The sequence below is a fragment of the Leopardus geoffroyi genome, chromosome E1, assembly GCF_018350155.1.
Source record: "Leopardus geoffroyi isolate Oge1 chromosome E1, O.geoffroyi_Oge1_pat1.0, whole genome shotgun sequence".
NCBI lineage: Eukaryota > Metazoa > Chordata > Mammalia > Carnivora > Felidae > Leopardus > Leopardus geoffroyi.
In genome coordinates this window covers 47,039,637-47,061,154 of record NC_059330.1, presented here as the reverse complement: position 1 = coordinate 47,061,154, position 21,518 = coordinate 47,039,637, and the positions used below count along the sequence as shown (strand labels likewise).

Here is a 21,518-nt window from a genome sequence, read left to right as displayed (position 1 = left end):
ACATGATATTATATGGCAACTATACTATGGGTTTTCTAAAACGTGTTTTTCTGGTGAGTTGCTGTATATTATAGTGTTGTGGCTATGCCAGTCACAACTGGCACCTGCTTAAGGCATCTTCTGACATTCTCCGTAACCACACGGGGCTTGTGCCATTCAAACAGGCATGCCGCGTGGGCGTGGGTGGGAAGGGTTGCCCTGCATCTTTCAGGTCTTTGATGGTGGCACTAATGACTGTGTTTTCTTTAGGGGTTTAGAGCTGGTTTTGGTTTGGTATCTTGGGCATTGGGAATGGGGGAAGTTGCACAGTTTCTCCTTATCCTAACAGCCTCACGGCACGGGTCCGAGCACCAATGTGGGGATGCTGCCCTTTACTAAGCATAATAGTGTATGGCTGTTGTAACAAATAGTGACCGATTGTGTCGTTTCAAACAACACGTTTGTTATCTTATGGTTTTAGAGGTCCAAAGTGTGTGATGGGTCTCATTGCGCTAAAATCAAGGTGTTAACAAGACTACATTTCTTTCTGGAGGCTCTAGGAGAAATCCATTCCTTGTCTTTTCTTGCTTCTGGAGGCCGTGCGCCTTCTTTGGCTTGCGGCCTCTTCATCTTTAAAGCCAGAAATGGTTGGGCAAGTCTTTCTCATGTCTTGTCACTCTGACATTGACTCTTTTGCCTCTCTCTTCCACGTTTGAGGACCCTTGAGATAACATTGGGACCACATTATCCAAGATAATCTCCCTATTTATCTATTTACCTATTTATTTATTGAGAGAGAGAGAGAGAGAGAGAGAGAGAGAGAGAGAGAGAGAGAGAGAAAGGAAACAAGTAAGCAGGAGCAGGGGAGGGGCAGAGAGAGGGAGAGAGAGAGAATCCCAAGCAGGCTTCACACTGTTTGCCAAGCCCAATGTGGGGCTTGAACTCACAAACCACAAGATCATGACCTGAGCCGAAACCAAGAGACCGTGGCTTAACCCACTGAGCCACCTAGGCGCCCTCAGATAATCTATTTTAAGGTAACCTGATCAGTGAGCTTAATTCCATCTGCTACCTTCATTCTCCTTTTCCATGAACTGTAACATATTCCCAGGTTATGGGGATTAGACTGTAGACATCTTTTTTCTCTCTAAGTTTATTTATTTATTTTGAGAGAGAGAGCACGTAAGCAGGAGCAGGGGAGGGAGAGAGAGAGAGAGAGAGAGAATGAGAATGAATCCCAAGCACACTCTGTGCTGTCAGCATAGAACCCGACATGGGACTCAATACCATGAACCGTGAGATCATGACCTGAGCTGAAATCAAGAGTTGGATGCTCAACCGACTGAGCCCCCTGGGCATCCCTAGACCATAGATATCTTTGTGGGGACTTTTATTCCACCTACCACACTAAGTGTATGTCTTCCTTGTATACATTCAAGGACTAGGGAAATCACCACCAGACCCTAGACTTGGGCCAAGATTCCATTTGCGTCTGGTCTCTATAAACTCTTCTTCTGATCAGTAGACTACCGTGGTATTTTTGGTCTCCAGAGACATTAATATAGAACCAACATCTAAAATCCCCTAGAAAGTCTGGGTGTTTCCTTTTCCTCCACCCACTGCCACTCTGGCAAATGGCCCTGGGATCTGCTAGGGAGGTTTTGGGGAAAGATTCACAGCATATACATGTGACTGCATTGCAGACCTTTCCTCAAAAGGTCTCAGCCTTGGGGCACCTGGGTGGCTCAGTTGGCTGAGCGTCTGACTTCAGCTCAGGTCAGGATCTTGTGGTTGGTGAGTTCGAGCCCCACATTGGGGTTGCTGACAGCCCGTCAGTGCAGAGCCTGGTTTAGATCTTCTGTCCCCCTCTCTCTGCCTCTCTCCCCCTTGCACTTTCTCAAAAATAAATAAACATTAAAAAAAAAAAAAAGCCTCTCCCTCAGTCAATGGGACTTGGGTCTGGGAACTGCATAGGAGGCCATGAATCCCTATCATAGGCCGTGCAAATTAGAGTTCTGCCTCCCAGACCTGGAATTTTTCCTCCTTATGTGTCAAGAAGCATCTTACTAGGTTGTTCATCTACCTGATCCCCAGGAACCCTGTGATCAGCTGGCCACCACTAGTCAGTACAGTCTGATTACCATTCCTCTCTGCTGTTTATGAAGAAATATGCCACATGGTCTCTGACAAATACCCATCTGACCACTACCCTTCTGGAATTTGGCTATTCTCATTGAGATCAAGGACTCTAACTTCTTTGTAGCATCCCCGACCTCAACTCCAGCCCACAGTGATGGTCACTACAGAGCTCCTGAAAGATAATGGCGCCCCCGTCACAATGCATTTGTTAACATCCTGCTAAAGAGAATGTCGTCCGGGCCTTGGGGTGAAGGAAGGGAGACACGGCTGGCAGTGGCTGAGAGGTCACACATAATCCATTCACTGAGCATTCCTATTTCTTTGGGCTTTCAGACTCCTTCCTCTACACTCAACATGCCAGGGATTTTTTGGCATCTCAGCCTCATTAACTTTAGGTCGCTATTAAATCTAGCCTGAATTAACCATTGTAGGAGATTATTCTTGCCAAACTCCAAAGCCCAAACCCGGGTGTGTATACTCACGTCAGCGAATTCAGCCCAATGAAGCATTGTACTTACGCTCCTTGGGCTGTAATGCTTAGCATCCATTCCATACATGCTCCCAAGACTCTTGATTTGAATTGGCAAGGTCCTGTATCTCTTTCTGTATATAGGCCATCTCCTTCTGGCACAGGGTTGGTATTTCCCCATCTGGGTTGGGTTGGGATCTAACTCTCCTTTAGAGCCTGGGAGATTGAGGAGGATATTAGCCATCTCCTTTGTGAAGCAGCTGTCCTGGGTACAGTCACTGAGGCTCGTAGGCAGGGCAAAGTTGGTTCCCCCAGACAGGGAAGGGCCCAACTGAGCTGACAAGGGAGGTTCAGGGGATTTGAGAGTTCAAGGTTCTCTGCTACATGTACAATGAGGCCCTGGGCTCAGTCTTCGGCCACATCTACTCTGCAAGGACAGGAGATGAGGGTTTCTTCAAAGCTGCCACCAAGCCTTTCTCGCTTGGCCACTGCATTCTCCGTTTGACATCCACAGCTTTCAAGTTTTCCTTTTCCCTGCGTGTCCTCTCCAGTGCTGCCAGAAGCCAAGCGACCACAATCTTTGAAACAATCAGAACTGCTGTAGTAACTTAGGGCCCAAGTCACCCCAGGTCCTGGTGCCTTATCCCCCACATGCCCTTCATCCCATGCCACCACTGATAAGTTGAGCGGTTATGATGCCACTGATTTCACATGACCCATCCCATGCCCACCTCTGCCTTCAAGGAGGTCCTGGCTGCTCTCCTTAAATATGTGAGCAATCTAATCTGGGGATTCCATCTCGAGGGGCTGCCCTGGGTACTGGGCCACCCCTGGTACCATTTACCAGCAGGGACACAGGTGACACCCTCCAACTGGGTCATTTGAGGAGATTTAATGAGAGGCAGGTGAGGAAAACAGCAAGGAAGAGCATAGAACCCCAACGCTGGTAATGGTGGAATGCTTTGCCATGCGTGGGCCTGAAAGGGAAAGCATGGGAGTGGTTACTGAAATCGGGGGATGGAGGGGTCCGAGAGGAGCTGTGACCTTCAGGCAAGGATTGCCCAGTGGCAAGTGCTGGAGGAATCGACAGTTCGCTCCTCCCTTCCTCCTGTCTTCTCTTGGTGCCCGCATTGGCTGAGCCTATCAGAGGCCAGGGCAAGGAGCAGCTGGGTGGTTCAGTGGGTTGAGTGTCCAACTTTGACTCAGGTCATGATCCCACGGCTCGTGAGTTCGAGCCTTACCTTGGGCTCGCTGCTGTCAGCGCAGTGCCTGTTTTGGACCTTCTGTCTCCCTTTCTCTCTGCCTCTCCCCGACTTGTGCTCTCTCTCTCTCTCTCAAAAAAAAAAAAAAAAGAAGAAGCCGGGGCCAGAAGGCCCAGTGATGTGGTCCTTAGAGGACAACCTTCAGGGACATAGAGCAGGATGGGGAAAGGTTGAAGAGTGGCTTTGAAGGGGCAGATGTCCAGCAAGGCTATAATTATAATTTTGATGTTTAACAATACTTGAATTCCAGAGATGAGTCTTACTTGGTCATCTCAATTTCATTTTTTTAAACGTTTATTTATTTTTGAGAGAGAGAGAGAGAGAGAGCAAACGCGCACGCGTGAGAGTGGGGCAGGGGCAGAGAGAGACACACGCGCAGAGTCCGAAGCAGGCTCTAGGCTCTGAGCTGTCAGCACAGAGCCTGAACTCAGGATTCGAACCCACAAACTGCGAAATCATGACCTGAGCTGAAGTCAGACGCTTAGCCAGCTGAGACACCCAGGCGCCCCTTTAATTTTGTTTTTGTTCCCTGATGAGTTCATTTGGCAAGTATACTGTTAAGATGTTTAAATCCGTTGTTATTTTCTAGCCAACTAAAGGAAGGGTTTCCCCAATTGCAATTAGTTTTGGAAGACATATCCTGTGCTGATGATCCTTTGAGAGGTGATGGAGTTTGCCCTAATGTTCTTGTCCTTGGTATCCCTTTACCCCCGCCCCCATACAGTTCCATGAGAATGTTTCCCTACTCTTTTCCAGACCCCTATGCCGCTCAGTCACAGCCTTGTAAGTCAGTGGAATCTAACTTTCACACATGACAGTACATATAGAGAGTCATACTTTCGATGTTTTAAAAAATATAAATCTTTATTCTTTTAAGTTTATTTTGAGACGGAGAGAGAAAGAGCGAGTGGGAGGGGGTGAGAGAGAATCCCAAACAGGCTGTGCACTGTCAGTGCAGAGCCCGATGCAGGGCTCGAACTCACAAACTGTGAGATCCCGACCCGAGCTGAAGTTGGGTGCTTAACCGACTGAGCCACCCAGGTGCCCCCCCTCCTCACTTTTGATTCTTTTAAAAGTAATCTCTATGCCAAACATGGGGCTCAAACTCACAACCTCAGAGTCAAGAATTGCATGTTCCATTGACAGAGCTGGCCGGGCACCCCCGGAAAGTCATACTTTTGCATAGAATGCTGGGGTAATGAAACAGGCTGCTTGAGGCGGAAGGCTCCCATCACACCAGGCCTCCCCGGCTGCCCAAGGATGTTTTAGACTCACCTGTCATCCATTTGCCCTTAGTTGTGGCTTTTACGACTACAGTCTAGTCTATAAAATTTGAGGAGAAATGATGTGTTCAACTCCCAGGCAGTGCCCTTGCAGGAAAAGTGTGCCTCCCCCTCCTCTTTATTCCCTTTCTGCTGCTTGCAATATGAACACAGGGGGCTGGAGCCCCCTTGCACCATACCCTTGGGAAGGGGCAGCAACAAGAGAGAAGGAGTCAGAATCCCTGACAACTGAGGACAGCTAACAGACGGAAACATCGTTTGTTCCAGCCACGGTTACTTTGGCTCTCAACTTAACTTTATTATTTAAAACGTTTTTTGTTTTTTTGTTTTTTGTTTTTTTTTTGCATGATGGTTATTTTTAAAATCACAAAATCAGGCACGGGTCAAGCGTGGACCCGAGGCAGGCAGCCTGCTATTCTGAGGCAATTACTGACCGAGCACAGAGTCGTGTAAAAGCCCGGACGCTGGAGTCTGACACTCCTAGGTTCAAATCTGATTCAGCTAACCACTGCCTGTGGTCCCAGGGTGAAGGGTTTTTACCTCATGGGCTTCAGTTTTCTTATCTGTAAAATGCTATGAGGAGGCAACCAGCCATGATTACTCAGTCTTCTAGCAACATCCCGTGGCCCTGAGCAGGCCTGTAACAAGCAGGCGTTGCCCTCTGTCCCTAGGGTTGCCCTGCGTCTCCCTCTCTGCCTTCTTGTCCCCCCTCCTGTGTTGCTCTCCTGTCCTCTCTTTCCCTCAGGAAGCTAACCTGTTGTTTCTTCTCCCTCCTTCTACAGAGATGCTGCTTCAACCCACTAAGAGATTCTTTCTCTCCTCACAAGGCGGTCGCCTGCACAGAACTCCCCAAGGGCAATTGTGACTAAGCCCAACTTGATGACCTGCCTCTACCTTCTCTGTCTCCCCCAGGGAAGGCCAGGACAGGGAGCTGTCCCCAGGGAGCTGTGCCCCGGGCCCTCCACCCAGCCGGTGGTGAGATTGGATTATCCAAGGCCCCAGCTGGGCCTTGGATATGTCAGATTTTTTTTTTTAATGTTTTAAATTTATTTTTGAGGTGGGGGGAGGAAAGGAGGGGCAGAGAGTTGGGAGGGGGACAGAAGATCTGACAGCTGAGAGCCCCACGCAGGACTCAAACCCATGAGACATGAGATCATGACCTGAGCTGAAGTTGGATACTTAATCGACTGAGCCACCTGGATATATCAGATCTTGAAGGAAGGGCACCCACTCTTCTCCGTGTTTCTCTGGGGGCTTGTTTTGCAGAACGTGTTTAATACTTCCTTGGAAAATGTGTGGGGGTCAAAAAGAAGAGAGAAAAGGAACCAAGAACCAAAATACCACTTATTCCCCGAGGGAATAGAAGGCCCAGCTCTGAGTCCCTCTCTTGCCGGGGGGGGGGGGGTCCCCACTTCCTGTGGTGGCCTTGCTTCTCAGGCATGGGTTCCACCCTGGCTCCAAAGGTCACAGATCCCCGCACCCCTCCTGGAGAAGTTGACCTTCTGTGCAACCACATAAAGGTGACCAGCGTCTGGTGGCTTGATGGGATGGACTTGTAAGGCCTTCTTGCCTTTTGATGCATGCCATTCCTGTGAGCTGAGCTGGGCCTCTGAAGGTGAGAGGGCCCTTCAGCTTCCTGGGTGTCTCCACACTCAGACTCTTGGGCTTTGTGGTCTCAGATGCTGGCGTGAACAGCATGTCCTATAAAGTATGCCCTCCGGGTCCCAGCAACGCTTTGTGCAAACCACCTCTAACCAAACTGACCCAGAGGGTCTGAAAGGCCCTTGACCTTGCTGCCTTTAGCAGAGAATGAGTGAATGGCCGGGGGGGATCTGGGAGGATGAGGGGAACCGCCTGTCCGAGAGGGTGTTGACAGTGTGGCTGACCCTCTGCTGAACCAGACTGCCTCCCCACAGCTGTGTAAGTGTTGGCAAAGTCGGGAAACATGGGACAAACTCTTTTATTTATTTATTTTTTTTTATTTTATTTTTTTTTTTTAATTTTTTTTCCACGTTTTTTTATTTATTTTTGGGACAGAGAGAGACAGAGCATGAATGGGGGAGGGGCAGAGAGAGAGGGAGACACAGAATCGGAAACAGGCTCCAGGCTCTGAGCCATCAGCCCAGAGCCAGACGCGGGGCTCGAACTCACGGACCGCGAGATCGTGACCTGGCTGAAGTCGGACGCTTAACCGACTGCGCCACCCAGGCGCCCCATGGGACAAACTCTTTTAAAATCACCTGGCTGGGATGGGGCGTCTGGGTGGCTCAGTTGGTTAACATCGGACTTCCGCTCAGGTCATGATCTCACAGTTTGCGGATTCGAGCCCTGCATGGGGCTCTCTGCTGTCAGCATGGAGCCTGCTTTGGATCCTCTGTCCCCCTCTCTCTCTGCCCCTCCTGCACTCTCTCTCTCTCTCTCTCTCTCAAAAATAAATAAACATTTAAAAAAAAAAATCACCTGGCTGGGTGGGGGGGCACCTGAGTGTCTCAGTCGGTTGAGTATCTAGCTCTTGGTTTTTGGCTAAGGTCGTGATCTCACATTTCATGGGTTTGAGCCCCATGTCCGTGCTGTCAGCATGAAGCCTGCTTGGGATTCTTTCTCTCTCTCTCTCTCTCTCTCTGCCCCTCCCCTGCTCGAGTGCTCCCTCTTTTTCAGAATAAATAAATACACCTTTATTTATTTTAAAATAAAATCACCTGGCTGAGGTCATGTTAGTCAGGTTTCTCCACTATAAAGTTCCTCTTTTCTCCCATTTTCCGGCTGTTTCTTGGAAGGAAGTCACTATGCACAACTGGTGCTTAAGGACCAGGGACCAGGGAGCCTTGAGGGCAGAGTATATACACAAATTATTTGGAATTTTTCTGCCTGGGAGATTTGTATTTCGTCCTCCATTCATTTATTTATTCAATTATTTATTTTTATAAAAGTTCTTACATTTTTGGGGCACCTGGGTGGGTCAGTGGGTTAAGTGCCAAGTTTGGCTCAGGTCATGATCTCACAGTTCGTGGGTTCGAGCTCCGCATCGGGCTCTGTGCTGACAGCTCGGAGCCTGGAGCCTGCTTCGGACTCTCTCTCTCTCTCTCTCTCTGTTTCTGCTCCTCCCCTGCTCATGCTCTGTGTGTGTCTCTCTCTCAAAAATAAATAAACATCAAAAAAATTTTAAAGGACTTACATTTTCAAATAATAACCTCATTATGTTTTCAGATAAAGTACTTGAAATTGAAATTATTGGGTCTGTTAAGCTGAAAAAAAAAAAAAAGAGAGAGAAAGAAAGTACAATAAATGTACCACAGAATGTCCAGAAGTTCTGGAAACACAGGGAAAGTTGTGTACTTACTGGGTATTCTCCAAATAGTAATTAGATTCATTGGTTTAAATGTAGAGAGAGGCCTTTTGCCTGAAAGATATTGGAAGGCTCACTGCCAGCAAACGGAGCTTGTTATTTGAAAGCGTTCCTGACATATGGCTTACACCTAAGTTAGCCTGGTCTCCTGACCTTGCTGGCCACAAAGTGATGAGTCCTGCCGTGGTGGCCAAGTCTGTCCTGCCTGTGAGCATCTCCTGCCTCTTAGGGGGTCCATCTTGCTCCCAGCTCTGCTCCTTCGAGGATACCAGGACCCACGTCCCACGGACTGCAGTGGGGAAGGGCCTGGCAGCCACCTCGTTTGATGAAAAATGAGATAATCTAGGGAGAGGCTGTGGCTGGCTTTAGAGAAGTGACAGCTTTGCTGAGTGGGAAGCAGACAGTATCTTCATTTGGATCCCTTTCCTGGTGGATAGCTCTTTTTTATCTTTATCTTTTTTCATGTTTCTTCATTTTTGAGAGAGAGAGAGAGAGAGAGAGAGAGAATGAATGGGGGAGAATGAATGAGAGAGAGATTGGGGGACAGAGGATCAGAAGCGGACTCTGTGCTGACAGCAGCGAGCCCAGATGCGGGGCTCAAACTCATGAACTGGGAGGTCATGACCTGAGCTGAAGTCGGATGCTCAACGGACTGAGCCGCCCAGGCGCCCCTCCTGGTGGATAGTTCTAAGCCTCTCAGGCTTCCATTCCCTGTCCTGGTGATTGTTTCCAGGGTGGGCATGGGACCTAAGCAGGCCCAGTCAATGAGAATCTCTGTAAGTGTGCCTTCCAGAAACTTCTAGCTTGACCTGGGTGGAACTGTGAGAAGGGGATCTCCAGAAACTCGGTCAGGATTGAGCTCCCTTCCCTCCTGCCAATGCCATGATTCTGGGAATAGGACGACCAGCCCGCCTGGTTTTCATGGGACTGTCCTCATTTTAAAACTCAAAGTCCTATGTCCTGGGAAAACCCTCACTCTCAGGCAAATCAGAAGGGCTGTTCACTCCACCAGGGAGAATGGTTTCTTTGCTTTTCATTTCTAGCCTCTGGAAAGGAAAAAGTGAGTTTGGAGCAGGGTGAGGGGAAATTGCAGCGGGGAGGAGCTCAAAGACAGCCAAGAGGTGGCTCCTCGTGGGGGAGTATCCTGCAGAGAGCATTGAGTGGCGTGGATGTCTGCTTGGGGCTCGCCTTCAGGCCATCCCCAGGGTGACTCCGTCTTCTCCATCGGGGAAGACCCCTTAGTTTCTTAGTTTACAGGAAGTACATAGAAGGATGTAGATACAGGGGCGCCTGGGTAGCTCAGTGGGTTAAGTGTCTGTCTCTAGATTTCAGCTCAGGCCATGATCTCACCATTTGTGAGATCGAGCCCCACGTTGGGCTCTGTGCTGACAATGCGGAGCCTGCTTGGGATTCTCTCTCTCTCCCTCCCTCTCTCTCTGCCCCTCCCCTGCTTGCACTCTCTCTCTCTCTCTCTCTCTCTCTCTCTCTCTCTCTCTCTCAAAATAAATGAATACACTTAAAAAGAAAAAGGATGTAGATATATACATACTGACATGAAAAGATGCTCATGGGCAATTACTTAAGCAAAAAAAAAAAAAAAAAAAAAAAAAAAGCAGGCTGCAGAATGCTTTGTACCATACGAGCTCTTTTCTGTGAATGACTAAGTTAGAAGCAGCCTGCCAGGAGGACACCTCCAGCTCTCTTTAACCTCTTACCTAAGACAAGCTTAAAAATGCTTGTTTTGGTTTTCCGAGAGGAAGAAGAAAACGCGTCCGCTTTTATTGTAATAATCACAATGCTCACACAAGCTTTGAGTTGCTCCCTGCATTTCTCCAGAAACAGAAGGCCCAGAGCTGTCTGGAGATTGCTGCGGTGTCGCAGGGTGTTGGGAAACTTTTCTTGCTCTATTCTTCTGGGAACTTGAATTGATGCATCTGCCCGTTTCCATGCTGAACACCGTGTTTGTGGTTCTTTTCTTTTTTTTTTTTTTTTTTTTTATTTTATAAAAAATTTTTTTTTTCAACATTTATTTATTTTTGGGACAGAGAGAGACAGAGCATGAACGGGGGAGGGGCAGAGAGAGAGGGAGACACAGAATCAGAAACAGGCTCCAGGCTCTGAGCCATCAGCCCAGAGCCTGACGCGGGGCTCGAACTCACGGGCCGCGAGATCGTGACCTGGCTGAAGTCGGACGCTTAACCGACTGCGCCACCCAGGCGCCCCAGTTCTTTTCTTAAATAGCCAAGTTGCTTTCCATCAAAAGCTTCCTGGAGTGGGTGGTATGACATTAATGCCCTTTGGCCAAAATGCAGAGGCCACATTTTTGAGCCCATCAAGGCAGAGCTACCGTGGAGCGTCTGTAGGAACTATTTCTCTCTCTTCTGGCTGCAAAATAAGACTTCAGGCCGCAGCCTCCGTGGTCTGGAAGCGGGACCGCCTTATTAAAGCAGGGAGATCCCTCTGCTGGGCGCCTGAGCGTGAGGTCCCAGGGCTCAGTCAGGCTCAGCTTGCTTTCTTGCCCACTCCTGGGGAAGGGGGAGAGAGCAGGTTTCCTAGAGACCCCGGGTGATGACCTTTTGCACCATCAAAACTCTGATCTCGAATCAAGGAAGACAATAAGACTGGTGAAATGATTTGCTAAAAAGCTGCTCCCTCTGACAGTTTCTGCAGAGCCCTAAACTCGCGTGCTCTTTTCGGTCTCCGGCACGGAGTTGTTCCTCCTGGCAGTGGCAGTCACAGCACCAAGACCCTGCTGCCTTCCCAATGCTACCTCCTCATCCACATCATTCCCAGGAAGACGCCGGCACGGAAGCAGGTTAATCTTGTAGCCCACCCGAGCTGGCTGTGGGCTTGGCACGGGCCTTGCCTCTCCTTCAGCCCCCAGTGGCCCAAGCTGGGAACCCCAGAGGAGGAAACACCTGTTCGCCCTGTCTTAGGGATGGGCCGCGAATTCCCCGAGATACAGAGTGAGTCACTGCAAGACCGTGGAGCGGAATTTACTCATCCCCCAGGAATGGACCCTTGGAAGGCTCCAGAATGACTAGCCTCAAGTGTTCTGTCTCAGGCACAGGGCATTTTCCCCCCCGAACTATGTCTGCAGTCACTTCCTCTCTGGACACATCCTGTTTCTGGGAGCAGGCGACTTGCCAGGCAGATCACAGCCTCTGCTGCTGGGAGCAGACGGGCGGAGACATCCTTCCTCTAATTTCTAGTACCTAATCCCATCTTCCTTCCCAGTCAGAGATATCAATCAGCATCTCCGCTTTTCCCAGGTCCCTGCACGCCAGGAAGGGAGCATACAGAAGAGCGTGTTTCTATTGGCAACTCCAACTTACAAGAGGTGCTTAGAGACCACTGTTGATTCGCCACCAGCTTCTCAGGCACAGGTAATCGGGAAAGGATCTAGGGCAAGGATCCATCCATCCATTCACTCATTCATGCAATAAATATTTATGGAGTACCTACTGTGTGCCAAGCGCCATTCTAGATGCTGGGCTACGGAGGTAAACAAAACATAAAAATCAATGTCCTCCTAGCAGTTACATTCCACTGGGAGGGACAACTGATAAACAAGATAAAAAATTATGGCGTGTAAGATAATGATAAATGCTACGCAGAGAAAACAAAGCTGGGAAAGCAAATACGAAACGTGGGGTATGGAGGGAAGTGTGAAATGTTCAGCAAGGTGGCTGGAGAAGTCCTTGCTGGGAAAGGAAATCCTGAAAATAAGACTTGAAGGAGGCAAGGAAGCCAGCAGTAGGGGCAAAAGCATTGTAGGCAGAGGGGACAGCAAGTGCAAAGACCCTGAGGTAGGAGTGTGCCTGGACTTCTTGGGGAACAGGAGAAAAGCCAGTGTGGCTGGAGCAGAGTGAGAAGACGAGAGGCACAGGAGTGACAGTCAGGCTAAAAGGAGACATTCCACGCTGTGAGTGGTAGCATGGACTTTGGTATTCACCCTGTGATATAGGAGAGTTTTAATAGCGAATGACGGGATCTCATTTATGTCCCAACAGGATTCTCTTAGGAAGCCGCATGGAGAGTAGCCTGAAGAAGGTAAGGGCAGGATGTGGAAGGTGGGAGACCACTGAGGAGGGGACCGCAATAGTCTAGGGGAGAGATAATGGTGGCCTAGACAGGTAGTGGCCAGGGGTGCGGTGAGCAGTGATTCCAGAATATTCTGAAGATAGAGCTCACAGGATGTGCTGATACACAGGATATGGGGTGTGAAAAAATACAAGGAAAAAAAAAAAAGACGACACCAATAGGGTTTTCAGCCCAAGTGAATGGAACAATGGAGCTGCTATTAATTAAGAAAGGGAAACCTATAGGAGGGGCTGGCCCAGGGCAGGTCAGGAGCTGGGTTTTGGCCATAGAGAGTTTGAGATGCCCATGAGACATCCATGTGTCATCAAGTAGGCTTTGGAGACATGAGTCTGTGGTTCAGAGTAGAGGTTCTGGCTAGAGATACAGATTTGGACTCGTGCTTTTTCTTGTTTTTCTTCCTTCTCCTCCTCTTCCTCCTCCTCCTCCTCCTCCTCCTCTTCTTCTTCTTCTTCTTCGAGGGAGGGGAGGGGAGGGGCAGAGAGAGAGGGAGAGAGACAATCTTAAGCAGGCTCCATGCTCAGCGTGGAGCCTGACATGGGGCTTGATCCCACGACAGTGAGATCATGACCTGAGCTGAAATCAAGAGTTGGATGCTCAACCAACTGAGCCACATGGGTGCCCCTGGGCTCATGCTTTTCATGCTGGCACTGGTCATCTTGGGTTTTATTTCATATGGTGAACATTTAAAATTTTTTTTTTTCAACGTTTATTTATTTTTGGGACAGAGAGAGACAGAGCATGAACGGGGGAGGGGCAGACAGAGAGGGAGGCACAGAATCAGAAACAGGCTCCAGGCTCTGAGCCATCAGCCCAGAGCCTGACGCGGGGCTCGAACTCCCGGACCGCGAGATCGTGACCTGGCTGAAGTCGGACGCTCAACCGACTGCGCCACCCAGGCGCCCCTCATATGGTGAACATTTAAAAAATGTTATCTTTGGGGTGCTTGGGTAGCTCTGTCAGTCTTGGGTAGTGTGGACTCTGCTTAGGATTCTCTCCTTCTCCCTTTCTCTCTCTCTGTCCCCCTCCCCCCCCCACCCCGCTCTCTCTCTCTCAAAAATCTATATAAACTTAAAAATATATAATCTTTAAAAATTTCTATTATAAATTTCTTTAAAGATATAGGTCAGATTATGTGATTTCTCTACTTTAAACCTTCAAATGATTTCCCTTTTCATTCAGATTAAAAAGCAAAGTTTGAAGACAGTTTGGGTATTCATCAAAGCAAAAGCTATGCCCGGTAATCCCACCCCTCAATATTTACTTAACTGAAATGCATACTCATGTGTTCTGAAAGATACAAAAAAAAAAAAAAATCCTCATAGCAGTATTATTTGAAATAACCCCCAATTGGAAACAGTCCAAATGTTGATCACTGGTAGAATAGAAAGACACATTGTGGTATATGTATATGGTCAATACTACCCACTAATGAAGGAAATGAACCATGACCATCCATAGCTACATGGACAAATGCCCAAACATAACATTCAGCAAATAAAGCCAGACATCAAAGGTTAATACTGTATGATTCCATTTGCATGAAGTTTGAAACCAGGCAAAACGAATCCACAATAACAGAAGTTGAAATAATGGTTTTATCCTCGGGGGGATAATGACAAAAGAGGCAGGAGAGAGGCTTTAGGGTGGCTGGCAATGTTCTACAGCTCAGGCAGGTTGGTGGTTTAAATGGGTGGGTCCAGGTGGCGAAAATTCACGGAGTTGTACATTTATGACTCGTGTACATTTCTCTACGTGTGTTGTAGTTCCATAAAAATCTTATACAAAGTCCTCAGCGAAAAGGCCCTACGTGATAATGGCACTCCCTCTGCCCCACCCCTATTTCTGGCTGCACCCCAACTTTGCTCACCCCACTCTTGTGACCCTTCTCTCATGGTTCACTGATACACCATTGCTGGTTTTTCCTTCCTTGAGGATTTTGCACTTACAGATTCATCTGTTCCCAGATATCCACATAGCTTACTCCCTCACCTAATTCAAGTCTCTGCTGGAACTTCCTCTTATCAGAGAAATCTCGCCTGATAAACCTATGTGAAATAACATCCTCCACCACTCTTGTCCCCTTGCTCTTTTTAATCTTGTGCAAATATGTAACCACTGCTTTGCATATTATGTGTTTGTTTGCTCATTGATTTGTTGTCTGTCTCTATTACTAGAATCTAAGCTGCATGAGAATCGGTACTTGGTTTACCGTTGTATCTTCAGTGCGTGAATTGGGGCCTGGAGCATAGTAGGTGCTCGGTAAATATTCACTGGAGGGATGAATGCAATAGGCAGCAGTAAATAAGACAGACATTATTCCTGTTCTCATGGAGGAAAGAGTGGCTTAGATCTTTAAAAGGAGCATAAAGAGTCTAGGTAGCTCTGAGGTAGGAGTTGTGTTTCTTTGTACTTTCATAGGGTGTAGGACAGGGACTGACCTATGGAGTAAATTTTCCGCAAGTGGTTATTGCGGTCTTTAAAGCTACATTTCTGAGCTTAGAAATTTACCCTCTCAAAGAAAGAATGAAGACAATTGAATGAATGAATGAATGAATGAATGAATATTTTTAGCCCCATCAATTTCCAAGCCATAGAAAAGAGACTGGATCCAAACCTACCAGCAAGTTCTTGAAATCAGGTGAGTGTGTGTGTGTGTGTGTGTGTGTGTGTGTGTGTAGATGTAACTGCCAACACCATCACTTGATGAGAGCTCACTGAATTGTACCACATTTCCACATCTTGACAAGACCATCGGATTCTGAGCAGTAAGTCTAGGGCATCAGAGCTCCTGGTGTGTGGAGACGGGATTTGCTTTGATGAGTAGGAGCAAGGCAGGGCAACGAGGGGCTCTAGATGAGAGCCAAAGGCTAGGCGCCTAAACAGGGGACCAAGGAGGACATGTCATTCGTTCTACAGAAAGTAGCGGCAGGGGGTGCCTGGGTGGCTCAGTCAGTTGAGCTTCGACCCTTGATTTTGACTCAGGTCATGATCTCACAATTTTGTGAGTCCAAGTTCCATGTCGGGCTCTGTGCAAACTGTGTGGAGCCCGCTTGGGATTCTCCCTCTCTCTCCGCTCCTCCCTCTCCCCCGCTGTTGCTTTGTCTCTCTCAAAAGAAAAAAAGTAAACATTAAAAAAAAAAAAAAAAGTAGCTGCGGGGCACCTGGATGGCTCAGTCAGTTGAGCGACTCTTGATTTTGGCTCAGGTCATGATCCCAGAGTCGTGGGATGGAGCTCCACATCGGGCTCTGCACTGAGCTTGTGCCTGCTTAAGACTCTCTCTACCTCTCTCTCTCCCTGTGCCCCCTTCCCCTGCTCATGCTCTCTCTCTCTCTTTGAGACAATTAAAAATTATTTTAAAAATTAAAAAAAAATTTTTTTTAATTGAAAGAGAGAAAGAGAAAAAGAAGGAAAGAAGCCGCCCAAGGCGAGGCCTGGGCTGGTGTCCTAGCTGGGAGTTTCGCACCATTCATCCCTTTACCAGCGGCCACCTCTGCCCTGTTCTTCAAGTGATGTGAGCGTTTGGCCAAAGCCTGCATATGAGGCTGCACCTGTAGCTGCCCAGCTCTGAACCTGGGGTGCTGGTCTCTTGGGTGGACGAGAGAATCACAGGATTTACAGGGCTACAGGACTGGTAATAACCCTCCTTCTGCCTGTCGGGTCTTTTATCCCACTGGTTCACATACCTTTTCAAACAGTAATTAACCTCCCCACAGCCCCAAGTGGAAGCTGGGGATGTTAAACACAGTGTTCCTTGTTTCGTTGGGAGCAGAGGCCAGAGCACTTCTAAGTGTCTTGGCTGGAGGGCACACACGGTGAGTCAGCAGTGTCTCCCAGGAGGGGAGTCTGGAGTCCTGTCCACAAGTGACCTGTTTTACTTTAATCACCACCCCACCCAGCGCCTTCTGGTCGCTTCCTTCACAGCCCCGTGGTGTCTGTTACCACTCCTCAATCCGCAGACTCTCTCCCAAAAACGTGTCGGAATTTTTCAACCGTGAGATCTTTTTGTCCCCCCCTCCTTTTTTTTTTTTTTTTTTTGTCTTTGTAGGTTCGTAATCTTGTTTAGTGAGGTCTCCTGAGGCACAGGAGAAAAACCCAGAGGGACAATCTGCCATTATTAAAAAGTAAATTGGAACATTATACCGATAGCACCACGTCGCAGAAAATCCGGAGGTAAAAAAGGTGGGGGAACTCTCTCGTCTCTCATGCCAACAAAACCATGTTATGATTCTGGTGTGCTGCTCATGTGATTCCTTGCTATGCGTGTTTTCAGACTGTGGTCATGTTCTTGGTTTGCATAAAGTTTATATCCTTCCTTTTTCACTTAACTTTTGCATCAAAAGCATTTCCCCTGCATTTTGACATAATCTTTATAATCATTTCTTTAAAGGTTGTACACAAGTCCATCAGGGAGATTTACAAGAATACACTTTAAGCAGAATACTATTGTCGGTCCCTGTTGCCAAATATTTAAGATGTTTCTGGTATTGATTCATACATGTAGTGGGGAGGAGCAATAAAGTGGGGTATCTACACCTAGTAGTTTTTTTTTTAACCAGAAAAAGCTATTATTTGAATGTTGTCAGTGAAATTTATCATAAGAGTGTATAAATCAATGGGAAAATATAGATAATCTTTCAAAATAGTGTCGGGGATAACTGAGTGGCCATGTGAGGTGGGGGAAGGGGAAAATTTGGATCCATTTCTTTAACTAGGATAAATTCCAAATGCACCAAATATTTAGATGTCAAAAAAGAAAGAAAGAAAGAAAGAAAGAAAGGAAGAAAGAAGGGAAAGAGAGAAAAGAAAAGAAAGAAACTATAAAAGTACTTGAAAAATCCATTGGAGAATTTTTTATTATTTCCTAAGTGGAAATTTTGTCCAAGAATGAAATGAAGTCTGGAATCCATAAAATAAAACATGGATAAATATGATTATATAAAACTCGAATTTCTTCAAGGCAGAGACCATTATAGATGGAGTCAAAAGACAAATGACGAACTGGGAAATATATTTTTAATTCCACATATAGAAAGGATTAATTTCCCTAATATATTAAGAGTTCCCACAAACTGGTAAGGAAACCAGCCAATAATCTAGTGGAAAAATGGGCAAAGACTATGTGCAGACAATTCACAGAAAGGAAACACAAATCATTCTTAAATATATGAAAAAAAATGTTCACTTTCTTCCATTGGATGACCGATTCATAGAAAAACTACCCGGGTAATAACAGTCTTGATTTTTCAGTTTGGGAGAGACTGAAAGGGCAGTTCAGCTCAGTGACCAAGAGCCTGAATTTGGACTTAGGGAACCTGGGCTTGAGTGTCAGGTGTACTGTTATTAGCTGGGTTAATAAATTTCTACGGAGAGTGGATTGGTGATATCTACTAAAATTTAAAGTATGTTTACCCTTTAATTCATTAATTTATCCTGAGCAATGATGCTCCTTTGTGATATTGTGATTTACAGTAAGAAATATACATTTGATCTTAGTTCAGGCACAGAGCTCCCTAAACCCTTGGAATTTCCTAAGTGGTGAGAGAGGGAAAGGTATCTTTTGTTATGTTAACAGGGTGAATTTTTGGACCGCACCTAAGAATGGGGGCTGGCTGCCCAGAGACCCAACTGTGTGATTAGAGGGTTAGAACGCTCAGGCCCACTGCAGGGGACCTCCTGCAGCAGAGCTGGAGACTGAGTTCAAGTACCAACGGCCAATGATTTAATTAGTCGTGGCTTTGTAAGGAATCTGCCATAGGAACCCAAAAGGAGAGGGTCTGGAGAGCTTCTGGGTTGGTGAACACTTGGAGATTAGGGAGAGTGGTACCCTGGAGAGGGCATGAAAGCTCTGCCCACTTTCCCTATCCCCCTGCCCCACGCATCTCTGCCATCTGACTGTTCCTGAATTATATTCTTTCAAAATTAACTGGTGATTGGGGCACCTGGGTGGCTCAGTCGGTTGAGCATTCGACTTCGGCTCAGGTCATGATCTCACGGAAACTGGTGATCTAGTGAGTAAAATATTTCTCTGATCTCTGTGAGCCACTCTAGCAAATGAATGGAACCGAAGAAGGATGGGGTCATTGGGGCCTCTGATCTATAGCCGGTGGGTCAGAAACACAGGTGTCAATGTGGACTTGGATGGCCTGTGAAAGTGGGAGGTAGTCTCTTCGGACGGAGCCCTGACCCTGTGGGCTCTCATGCTATCTCCAGGTAGATAGTGTCAGAATTGAACTGAATTGTAGGGTATTCATTCAGCTGGTATCTAAGCATTGCTTGGTGCTGTGGGGGGAAAACCCTCCTCTACACATTGGAATTTGGGTACAGAACCAGTTTACCCTTCTAAGGGTATTTTTGCTGCATGGTTGATTGATTAGCAAAAGATTGAAAACAACCTAATAAGGGATTGGTTAAATCAGTTATGATATATCCAAATTGTGCACTGATACAGATGGTAATCAAAACAAGGTGTGAAAAAAGATTACATATTATCAATTTCCATAATGTAATGCTGGCTTGTCTCTAATATCGTCCCTAAGCAGGGACAGGAATGGAGAATGCCTTTTCATGGTGTACCCCTTTGTATTTGTTGATTTAATTTAAAAAAATTTTTAATGTTTTTTTTTGAGAGACAGAAACAGAGCGCGAACAGGGGAGGGGCAGAGAGAGAGGGAGACACAGAACGTGAAGCTGGCTCCAGGCTCTGAGCTGTCAGCACAGAGCCCAATGCGGGGCTCAAACCCACGAACCATGTGATCATGACCTGAGCTAACGCCGGAGGCTTAACCAACTAAGCCACCCTGGCGCCCCTGTATTTTTAGATTTTTGCGTGGAATTTATTTCCTCTTCACAGAAAAATAAATACCACTTACTTAAAAAAAATTGTCTTTAACATTTATTCACCTTTGAGAGGCAGAGAGACAGAGCGCTAGTGGGGGAGGGGCAGAGAGAGAAAGAGAGAAAGAGATAGAATCCCAAGAAGGCTCCAGGCTGTGAGCTGTCAGCACAGAGTTCGACACAGGGCTCAAACCCACGAACCGTGAGATCATGACCTGAGTCAAAGTTGGACGCTTAACCAACTGAGCCACCCAAGGACCCCAAATACCATTTACTGTTTAAAAATTAAAACAGAAGCTGTCAGCAGTGCGGCTGATCTTTAGGAAGGCCTTTAGGAGTGTCTCCTTGTGGTTAGGTAGATATAAGGCAAAGGGCACCCCATACTGTGGAGGATTCCAGAATGTGGAATGTGAGGCAACTCCACCAAAAATCCTTAGAAGGTACAGCTCATAAGTTGTTGGGGAGGGGTGGGCAAATCTGTCCTTAATGAGGCTTAGTGGGATTAGAATCTCGCTGAGCTGCTCTTCACTGAGTTCATTTGAAGGACACGGGGGGCTGGAGGACGAACTCGCCAGGGTGGGCCACAGAGGTGCGGGGAGGCTGGTACCCAGACCTCTTGTGGAAATGAGCAAGGGTGGCCCGCCTGTGCCAAGTGTCCAACAGCCCCCTTCCAACAGTGACCCTGCGGGAGAGCCACCCCAGCAACCATGGCGGAGATGGGACCCTTTGGCGACCGATCGATTTTCTCTTGGGAAAAGACTCTTGGGAGAAAAGACAGCAAAGTGTCTTCGGTCATTTCAATTTTAAAGAAGATAAGTTCTTATTTTTGTACCTGATGCTGGAGAAACACGACAAATTGGCTACGTTTAAATAATATCATGATCAGCAACTTCCTACTTGGGGCTTTCCCACCTTGCATATTATTTATTTATATTAGACATAATTTATTTGCTTAAATCAGATTCTGAGAAGCAGGGTTATGCAGTTAAAAGGTACGGACATTTTACGTATGACTTTGTCAAAGGGTTACATCCAGTTTACAGATTTCCAGCCATGTAAAAGACAATGAGTTATTCCACATGAAAACTTCACGTGAACGTTCGTCACCAGGAAAGAGTGGAAACATTCCAAATGCCCACCAGATGATGAATGGATAGACAAAAATGTGTTATGTCCCAGGGGCGCCTGAGTGGCTCAGTCGGTTAAGCGTCCGACTTCAACTCAGGTCATGATCTCACGGTCGGTGAGTTCGAGCCCCGCGTCGGGCTCTGGGCTGATGGCTCAGAGCCTGGAGCCTGCTTCAGATTCTGTGTCTCCCTCTCTCTCTGCCCCTCCCCCGTTCATGCTCTGTCTCTCTCTGTCTCAAAAATAAATAAACGTTAAAAAAAAAAATGTGTTACGTCCCTAAGGTGGAATACTATTCAACAATGAAAAGGACTGAAGCCCTGACACGTGCTGCAACACGGATGGACTTTGGAAACATCATGTTAAGTGAAAGAAGCCAGTCACGGAAGACCGCATATTGTACATCCATTTATTTGAAATGCGCGCAAAAAGCAAATCTATAGAGGCAGAAAGCAGATTGGTGGCTGTCCCTGGCTGGGGGAAAAAGGGTAGGACGTGCCTGCCAATGAGTGCAGTGTTTCTTTCTGAGGTGGTGAAAATGTTCTGAAATTAGATCATGATATGGTTGTACAGCGCTGAATATGCTAGAACCCGCCGAATTGCCCACTAGAAAAGGATGAATTGTATGTGAATTATACCTCAACAAGGGCTATTATTATTATTTTTGAAAATAAGGACTATTATTTCAAAAAAGGCAATGAGTTCTCTGAAACCCTAATATGAGGTTGTTTCTTTGTTGTTATATATTTCTGCTTTATATATGAGAAATACTTTAATATTTGAATAATTAAAACTTTTTTGGAAATAAAAGTATGTCTTTGTGAGCTGTATGTGCAAATAGTTTGCCCATTAACCTTTCAGGTGATTGGGGTTTTTTCTTGTGAATTTAAGTTATGTGCATAATAAAAAATATTAAAATTTCCTAATCACATTTGGGAACAGAGTACACTCTGTTTCTTTTACTCTTATGTTAATT

The 21,518-nt window shown here is 46.8% G+C and overlaps 1 long non-coding RNA gene across 1 annotated transcript; it reads left to right on the top strand.

The window, feature by feature from the left end:
* The first annotated feature begins 11,392 nt into the window (after positions 1 to 11,392).
* On the top strand, positions 11,393 to 17,370 carry LOC123604507. Its single transcript, XR_006715351.1, has 2 exons — positions 11,393 to 11,864; positions 16,629 to 17,370. It is a non-coding gene; the product is annotated as an uncharacterized LOC123604507 (long non-coding RNA).
* The last annotated feature ends 4,148 nt before the right edge of the window (positions 17,371 to 21,518 follow it).